The following is a 10,202-nucleotide window of genomic DNA, read 5'->3' on the forward strand; positions in this document are numbered from 1 at the left end:
AGCTCCATTCCCATACTGCAGCCACCTCCAAATCTGTGTCACAAACCTTTTAGATACAGAGCCCTGAACACCTCTATCATCAGGCGAGGGACATATGGCACTGTCTGCTGCAAACAGGGGCAGAGGGCAGAAAGGTGTGAAGAGGGCTACTTGGTCCCCCTCTCCACAGGAGCCCCCCTAATAGCTGAGTATCTGGTGTAAGCCAGGCTTATAACACTATCACAGAATGTTCAGGGCTGGAATGGACCTTAAAAATCATCTAGTCCCAGCCTGCCCTACCATGAACAGGGACACCTACCACTAGATCAAGTTGCTCAGAGCCCCATCCAACCTGGCTTTGACACTGACAGGATTGTGGCATCCAAAATCTCCATGGGCGGCCTGTTCCAGTGCCTCACCACCCTCACAGTGAAAAATTTCTTCCTAATATGTAACCTAAATTTCCCCTCTTTCCATTTGTACCCATTTCTCCATGTCCTATCACTCCAGTTCCCAATGAATGATGAGTGTTTGTCATTTAGCCAGGCAAGGGGCTACCTCAGCAAGCTCTGCTACTGTTGTACATATAACCAAGTCCTTGATTTCTGTGTGAGTCCTAAGGTGTGATTTCCAGGCATCAGACTTTCTCTGGCACTGTCAGGTAAAAGAGGATTAGCACAGATGTCCCTAGTCCATCCATCCATGGCTACTCTCAACACTGTGCCTTGGGGAAGTGGTGCTGCCAGCCTCATTTGTGTTCCTTGGGCACTTGGTGGCCTTGTTGTGATTCGGGGATATGTATGTCCTGAACAGGAGGCTTCATGTCTAGGATAATTTCTGAAATGAGCTTTCGGCAGGAGGACGAGTTTGTTTGGTTTGGTTAATAACTAAATGCTGCAGAATATTTTTTTCAAGCGAGCATTTGTTATAAATGAAATAGCTTTTTTGTTTGTTTATTAGGTTTTCGGGTTTTTTGTATTTCACCTTTTAATAGTTACATTTGAAGACTGCATGTCTCCTCTACTGATGAATGTACATTACGCTGGAAATACACAGTATCCCACTGTCTTAATCCCGTCCTCCTTAGGTTTGAACAGGAATCAGGAGACAGTAGATGAAGCACAAGTCTTGGTGCAGCAATAGGCAGCACTTAAATCACACCAAAACTTTGCTTTAGAAAATGACATAATGGGAATGGTGAGTCTGTCATGTCTATAGCTGTTTCCTTCTCAGCCGTAGCTCATGTTGTGTGATCACACTGTCAGGGCAAGTGGGATAACGTAGGTCGGGAAGTTAGCTTTCCCTACCAGGAAGGAATTAAAAGGAGGAGGATATGATTAATGCCAATCTGCACAGTGCTATAGAAACCAGATGTAGATGTGTTTCATTAGAAGTATATCACATCTATGTATATATGTTATATTAGGTCTACATGATTACCATTATCAAACAATCTTGGCTCCTAATTGTGATTTACAGTCACAAGTAGTGAGGAGAAGGGAGTTCTTGGCTGTCACTGTCCACAGGCATAGATTGTCACCAGCAGTAAAGAATAATTGTCATGAACTAACCTGACTTAATCTTTTAATGAGGCAATGGGTTTGTTAGAGAGAGGCCAGACAAAATATGTTTTGAGGGAGATTAACATAGAATATAGTTGAATAAATTGGTTACTGCAGAGTAAATTTTTGAATGAATTGATGGCCTGTAAGCCACTCTTCAGCAGCTGTTGAGCACTCACTTCTACCCTGAGGGAATGGCTCCATGTGCATTTTTCCTCTCTCTTCTTTCCTTTAAATATACGAATACTCAGCCCCAGCTTACACACATGCTTGGGCGGGCAGAGTTTGCAGTGCTTCTCTCACCTCTTCAGTGACCTGTGCTGAGGGCAGCTGCAGAGCACGATGGCCATTTCCTCGTGCCTGTGTGAGCTGTGCAGGGCGGGGGGAACGGGGCTGCTCTCCAGTGGGAATGAGCAGGGAGTGCTAGCAGACAGCAGGACTGCCCTAAGCAGCCTCTTCTGGAGCATTGCTGCCAGGAAGACAGGGACAGGTGTGGTCCCTCAGCAGTGGCTGCTGGGGTGGCTGAGCCCACTGAAGGCTCTTATCTTGCATTGTCTTTAAGGTAAGGATTTACACACACCCTTTTACTGCAGATCAGCTATTGTGTAGGGCTTATCAAAAAGAAAAGCAAGAAGCAGACTCTTTGCAATGCATAGTTGTCTTCAAGTAAGAAAATGAGAGAAAATAAGGATCTTTGTCATGTAACAGTGAAAAGCTAAAACTGGAAGGTAGATGTATTTATGCTAGACAGAAGACACATTTTACAGCAATCTTTCTTTAAACAGTTATCTAACGATGAAGGGGAGTGGTGGATTCCTGTGTTTTAAAATCCTCTGGGTGCTTTTTTGGAAGCTACATTTTAGTTCAGTGAAAATTATTGGGCCCAGTACAAGAATAACTGAACGGATTTCCATAGCAGGCAGCTCAGACAAAGTGATCTAGCAGTTCCTTCCACCTCTAAACTCCATGGAGCTATCGACAGCCAGACTGAGATGTCAGGTGTATTCCACACCTCTTTTCACATACAGCAAATTCTGCTGGAAGTGGGAGAGTTACAGAAACCCACTTCCCACATGGGTATAAGTGAAAGCAGAATCATGACCTAAATTATGATTTTATGGTAACTGAGAATCCACTTGCAGATTTTAATATAAATATCATGGGCACTTTAAGGCTTATGAAGACTGGGTATAGACAGACCTAACATTCTGTGGTTGTTTTCACCATATATAGAGCTATTTTAGAGGCTTTCAGTGTTCTGGGAATTTAAATCCAGGGTTATTTATATGCAAAGATTTACAGGGTCCAGCGAAAACCATTAGTCTTTAAAATTAAATAACTCTTGCAAAATTGAAACTTTCCAACAATTTCTTTTTAATATAACAGGGAAAACCATGACTTGAAGCAAATTAGAAGTTAATAGCAGGCAGGTTCAGACTAGAAACAAGTCATGCACATTTGGATGTGTCCAGAACTCTTGGCTAGAATGGACTGTGACTGTTAGCAAAAATGCCTGTCAGGATGGTTTGAAGTAATGGGTTTTAATGTGCAACCAGCATGGAGCAGAAGGAAAAGCAGGTCAGTTAGAGGTTTCTTTTGTGAAGTCTAATTTAAGAGAAATGACTTAATCACATGCCTATAGTCTAATGTGACAGTAGTGAGAGACCAGTTTAGAACATCTCAGTGTTAAAGTAGAAACATTATATTCTATAGGATGCACAGATAACACCACATGAAACAAAGAGCACATGCAGATAAAGGCAGATCTATACACAATGACTCTGCTAGTGGATTAGACTGACCAGAACCAGGCAGCTCAAGCTCAGCACATGTTCATCCACACAATTTCACTGCTGCCAAGCTCCAGCAGGGCTGACCTTGACCAGTCTGGAGAGTCTGACTATCCCTGAAGGGAACCAGGTTCCCCCTGGAAGATGCCTGGGCTCTCATCCCCAGTGGGCTGCTCACAGGATGGGGAAATACTCCTCTACATTCCTAGACACCTTCAGATGGAGAAACTGGAATGAATTTAACACATGCCAGCATAGGGGTTTTTAGAAGCCTCCATGACTGGTTGGAGGTAGTTGCTTTTATGAATCTCCCTTCTTCCTGGGCAGAGCACTAAAGTGGTGCAGCCAGTCACAGCCTGCTGGCAGCATTGCCCTGGTCTCTGGCAGCTTGGTGGTTGCAATTGTCTTCCCAGCAGTGATGCCAATAGAAGCAGTGCAATTCCCAGCCACCAAATGGGAACAAAGAAAGGAAGACCTCTAAGGGACTTATTTTTTATAATGACAACAATAACAAAATTTAAAAATAATTGACATTAAATACAAATTTTCATTGACTTTAAATTTCCTTTGGAAAGAAATTTTCATTAACTGAAATAAAAAAAAGAGTGAGTGAGGCTTTCCTGGAGTGTGTAAGATTTAGGCAGGGCGGTAGGATACCCCTTTTATTCATTTTTAGGATGCTCTTTTATCTGTTGCTGGTGCTTACCAAACAGTTTAATCAAAGTTGCCACTTAACCTAAATAATTACGTGGTCTCTTGGCTACTTCCCACAAACACATATTGCAGATCAGAATTAGGAAGGTGAATATGACTAAATTGATGGGCCGTCCCTACCATCACCAGCTCCATGAGGGATGGGTCACATCCTGCAGGCATCTGAGTACAACTGCCCCAGGAGACCTCAAGGAATGCAGCTGCACTCACACAAGTTAGAGGCCCTTTTTTTGTCCATGTTGTATGATAATTCACCAGATATTAGAGGACACATGTATCTCTTATTCTTTTCTCTGGAAATCCCACATCAGAGCATCAACTCTCAGTTAATGACATATTTTTCATTAAAAAGAGCTAAAAATCAAGAGTGAAACTAACACTTGTGTGCTGCTGTGCACCTCCAAGCTGGCTGCTGAGCGTGGCTGTGTGGAAATTTGGCTGTGACATACACAGTTTACCAAGGATCTCAAGATGGGACCCAGCAGTTTTTATGACAAAACTAGTAATCAATTTCTGACCCAGGAATTTGGATTTTTTCCAGTCCAAATCCTTTCTTGCTTCGCATGTACACTTAGGCTTTAGGAAGGGTGCAGGTTCCATTTTGTGGAGCTCTGTGTCCTTCATGGATTTTCTTGACCTGTGGTCTGGGTTGAGTGCTGGCTTGCAGCATAGAAGAGCTGAGCTGTTTGGGTTATTAGATAGTCAGGCAGTCAGCAGCTGAAGATTTTTGCTCCATGTTACTCAAAGCATCCAGAATGTGTGAAAATGTCTGGCAGTGTTGCTTTGTGGAGCAGGAAACAAACTTGAAAAGAGCAGGGCTGCTTACAAATAACAAGTATCAGAGAGTACTAATGATCTCCAGCAGCTTGCAGACAAAGCAGGTGAGATCTTGTCACAGGCAAACACTTTTCTTGCTTTCCACTACAATTTGATTTGCACAGGCAACTGTGCCACAGCCCTTTGACAAATGTACTTTTGAACGTATGTGCTGATAACGAAGCAAACATGTGAGCAGTGACAGTCTGCAGACCCTGCTGATTCCTGGCTCTTCTGATCTTTCACTGAAAATGTTTTCTGTTCAAATTATGAGGGCAGATTTCAAAGACACAGCTTTATGCCTGTTGTCAGACTGAAGCCTTGACAATGAGGTCTTTCCCTGACCAAAGCCACAGGACTAGGTGACACATCAGAGCTACCAGGGAATTGACAGAGATCTGTCTAGGAGTATTAATGTGCCCTGATGTAGAGTTCAGTTTTTCCTGATGCTGCTTGGTGTGCTCTGAAGTGACATCAGCTCTCTGGCCTTTGTGGGGGGAAGTCTTTCTGCTGCTGGGAAGTGGAAATTGTCTGGGTAGATACCAGGGTGGAAGCAATGCCATGAGAAGACATGTGAACTTCCATGTACATCTGTCAGGGAGGGCTGTGACCCTTGCTACCCACTATCTCCACTGCAACCTACAGGCAGCCACTGTGCCCCTGACCCCCCAGGCAGGGAACAGCACCCTGGCAGGAGGGGAGTAGTGAAAAGACTGGATGGTTTTTCCAAAATCCTTCAGAAAATCAGCACCTTCCTGCAGTAATTAAGAGCTGTTGTGTTATGATGTGGACTGACTCTTAAAGGAGTTGAGAGGCTAAAGGAACAGCCTCCCGTTGCATCTTCCTATGTTCCATTGAGTGGATTTTCCTCACTGTGGCTGGAGGACACACAGTGATCTGGCTATGAAAGTAACTGTGGTGCTCCTGCCATGTGCCTCTTTATAGATGTCAAACATAGCTTACACTACTGATTTTATTACACAATGGATTGTGCAGGCAAACACACAATTTAGCATAATAAATAAATAGAATCATTTAGGTTGGAAAAGATCTCTAAGCCCAACTGTTAACCCAGCACTGCCAAGTCCACCATTAAATCATTATTTAAACAGTGATTTTGCAAACCCCCATATTCTGTGACCAGGGGTAAAACATGCCATTGTCTATCAGCTATGTGTCTGAAACTCTGGGTCCTTCTGGACTTGATACTTAAAAAGTCTCTTGTCTGAAAGTACCTTCTGGAGGGGCCCGTGTCTCCCATAACATTTAATGTCGCCTGCAGAGGTTTTAGCTTTCTGAAGTCAAGAAAGATTGTTGTTGTTGTTGTTGTTTTGTTGTTTTGGGGTTTTTTTCTTCTTTTAATATGCTCATCTGACAGCAGGTCAGGCTGTCCTTACTGTCCCAAGCCAGGGAGGATGAGCTTCAGGCTCCAGTCCAGTCATGAGAGCACAAACCTTAACATGACCCTTCAGAACCAGTGGATTGACTCCAATTCATTTCATTTACTAGAATAAACGCAGACATGATAACATATTAAGCATATGATTGCTGGGAATTATGTTACAGCAGTTTAAGATCTTGGAACCTACCACTTGACCCTATCAAACACATTCATTCAGGCCATGCTAATCTATTTTTGTGCAAATGCCTTAGCAATTTTTTTTTTTTTTTTGCAATGGGTTTGAGCTTAGCATATTCTGTGACTCAGATGAGTATGCACCATAAATTCCAGTGGGCACAATCCTACATGCTTGAAGCAAACAGATCACAGCAGACACGAGCCACTTTAACATAGATGCAGTAAGGGTCTCAGTCCCTCTGCTAGTCCTGCAAGAGTCACCAAACCTTAACAGGCTCATTTCTCTCACTCTCTGCTCTCTAATCCACAGTACTGATGGATTTGTCCTGCATATTGCAAGGAATATTAAGTATATCCATGACTTCAAGACTAAAATCAAGGGTATAGATGTATGAAGAAGGACAGATAAAATCTCTTCACAAAAATCTCTGGATTTTGTAGATTGCTTAATTTTTCAGGTTGCTATGTCCTGCTGATTGCCTTTCATTAAAACACCTTTGCAGCAAAGTGCCACTAAAAAGGTCTTTGCCACTTTCTATCAAGCTATCATTGAATGAGCAATTACATTGGAAAATGAAAACACGGCATGATCCCTTGATGGGCTCACCTAGGGATATTGTCAAAGGATTTTCTTTCCCACATTTTCTGAAGATTGTTATTAACTGATATCAATTATTAATGATGAACTCAATGAACACACTTCTTGAAAGAAAAGCACAAGATGTTTAGCTACAGCAATGACACGAGGCACAGATTTCACACCATTGGTCTGCAGATGGCTGGGTGAGCCTGTAATGCTGGGGAGCAGCGTCTTGGTTTGATTTCTGCAACAGCAGCAGCATAAATCTCCAACTGCTGTCTAAGACCCCAAGTCCATTCACTCTAGCAGACCCATTTCATTGCCTGGCTTTTGGCCAAATCTGTCACAGGGAAGAATCATGTTGTAATGCAATAGCATCCTGACTCTGCAGGATGCTGTTTGATCTTGCCTGTATAGATGGGGCTATGTCCGTGCTATGACAGCATTATGGCAATGTGCTGTAGCCCTTTGAAGATCAGGGGTTTTCTTCATTGTTGTAAGTTGTACTCCTTGCTGGAAGGAGACCCATCCTGAATGGAGACAGAAAAATCTTGGGAAAAGCAGAACTAAATTAGGGAACACCTTCTCATAAATCTCTGTCCTTTAAAGAACAAGAGAAAAATTTGCCAGTGCCCTTTGCATTCTGGTCCAACGGTGGTGACAGCTAACAGGCATGTCTTTCCCTACTTCCCTTCCAGACACATCTGCTGGATCCTTTGAACCTACAGCCTGCCTCCCCCTAGTGCTCTGGATTAGCAGCTGGTGGCTTTTTCCTAGATTCACCCTCTGGTGTCCCCAGCTGATGGATGTACCACGGCTTTCTCTCTCCTGGTACCCAGGACAGCTGGAATTTGTATCGATCCTTTAGTTACAATTCCTCATAACCAAGGAAAAGATGGGGATATTAATAGTTTCTTTTACTCAAGAAATGTGGGTGAAAATATTGACGTGATTTGTGAAGGCAGGTAAAGTCCAGTCATTGAAGAGACCTGTAATATTTTTACTGCTTCCTCAAAACTACAAAGCCATTCCCAAGGAACTCGAGCTCGAGTCCAGGCCTCAGCTAGGGATACTTCCATAGCATCTGTGCACCAACACTCACAGTCTGTAAAAACAGGGTACCTACCACCTCACCCCTTCCTGAGGTTTGATTGTTATTTTTAGAATGGAGCAATGGAAAATCAAAACTTCAACTCCTTCTCAAAGCTGCCTTTATCTTGCATCCTGCCTTTGAATTTGCTGAGCTGCTCTAGCCTTTCTCTTCCAGAGGAAATATAGGGCCATGTGTTTCAATGAACTGTCACTGTTTGCCCTGTAAGAGATGAATTTATGCCCCTTTACTCCATTTCAGACCAACAGTGCTTGCTAAGGCAAGCTTGAATATTCAGGAGGCAGAATCACATCTTCCCTGTCAGAGCTACCAAAGACATCAGAAACCCCCACCTGCATGGTCACAGGGAGTTTGCGGGTGCACATGACAACTGAGGGGGCTCAGAGTGATGGTAACTCGTGTGTGGGTGTCTGTGGCCTCAGAGGGAGCTTTCAGCCCTTTGCCCCTCTCAGCCATTGCCAACCCAACAAAGGGTTGCAAATTGTTTTCCATGTGCTGGTGCCTTGTCAGCCCTCTACAGCTCCAGTGCCAGTTCTGCCCTCAAAAACAGAGTGGTCTTTCAGCTGAGATCTGTTGGAATACCTGAGTTTAGAATATGGAGTGTGTTAGCAGCCTGGTAGTGCCTATTGTGATATCAATCCTCTTAGGCAAAAGACATTTATCTGTGGTCCTCATTTACAGCAGAACAGGTGGGAAACCTGAATGCCAGGCTTTCTTTTCACTAATATTTCAGTCTCACCCAAAAGATGGTGTTTTGTGCAAAGCAATGAAAGACAAAGATGTTACATTAGATTTACCTGTGAGGAAGACCCTGAAGAGAAAAGGTCACAAAAATTTAAAAAGATAATTCTATAGAAACAATTTTGTATCAAAGCAACTGATGCTGTGACCATCAAGACTCGCTTCCTGTCATATTTTGCTGCTGTGATGTCTACTAAGGGTTGTGGCTGTGCTGATCTCAGTTAGGAAAATCATTTTAGTCATCTTTTGGACACCATTTCAGCCAGTGCTTGAAATACCTTAATATTTTGGAAATTTCTCTATCACTCCTATTAATTTCATAGGAACTGGCAAGGGAGTTAAAAAACACTGACAAATTAGAAAAAAAAGTTAAAATAGAGGAGGTAAAAACAACTTGCCAGAAGTTAAACAGATGAGCTAAAAAACAGTTTTGAAAAAATACTCTTTAAAAATTAATTAGAAGTGCCCATTGCAGTTAATCCCCCTTTCATATCCCAATATCTTAGCTGGTTTTTGCCTGTGTAATGGAATATCTACATTTTTAAATGCCAGTGAAGTTTAACAACTCTTAGTCACAGGGAGTTGCAGGCGATTAATAATGATTCTGGCATAGTGAAAGCTTCCTCTTACAAGTATTTTCACTTTTTTCCATCATTAATCTTGGATGATCTGTCCACATCTCTTTCTTTATCTTCTCCCTTCCAGGAGCTGGTCTTCCCCAAAGCAGCTCAGCAGTTGTGTGGGCTGCTTGAGCTGGCTGCAGCAGGGAGGGCAGGGCTGCACAGTGTTCTGAATCCTTATCATGTGTCTGCTACAGGGAACCCCCATCTCATCTGGTGTCATTTGTTTCGTCATCTTCTGGGTGGCTGATTAAACCCCCCCAGCTGGGCATTGTTTCGGTAAATTAAGTCAGGAACCAAATTCCCCAAGGTGTGGAGGTACTTAGAGCTCATTCCTGGTGACATGTTACACTTGCTCATCTCTAGTCTTTCTGAGAAACAGAGAGGAGCAGCTCATTGAAGCAAAATCTAAAAAGGTTTTATTATTTTTTTTTTTTCTTACTTTCTGTCTTCCTCTGTTCCTACAGAAGCCAGGAGCCCCACTGATATTTATTTCCCCATTTCCCTCTCACCTTCTTGATGGGGGATAATCACCCAAGCAGCACCTTGTGTGGGGCAGGGTTAGGCTTGTCTGACTGTACATGCCACAAAAAGAGCTCCCAGGCATCTCTACAGGGTATAAATAGCCCTGAGACCCTGCTTAAGTGTCAGTTCTCTTTCTGCTCATGTCTCTTGACTATATGAGCACCTGTGAGGCTGCCTCTGACGTG

This window comes from Serinus canaria, chromosome 2 (genome assembly GCF_022539315.1).
Source record: "Serinus canaria isolate serCan28SL12 chromosome 2, serCan2020, whole genome shotgun sequence".
NCBI classification, from domain to species: Eukaryota; Metazoa; Chordata; class Aves; order Passeriformes; family Fringillidae; genus Serinus; species Serinus canaria.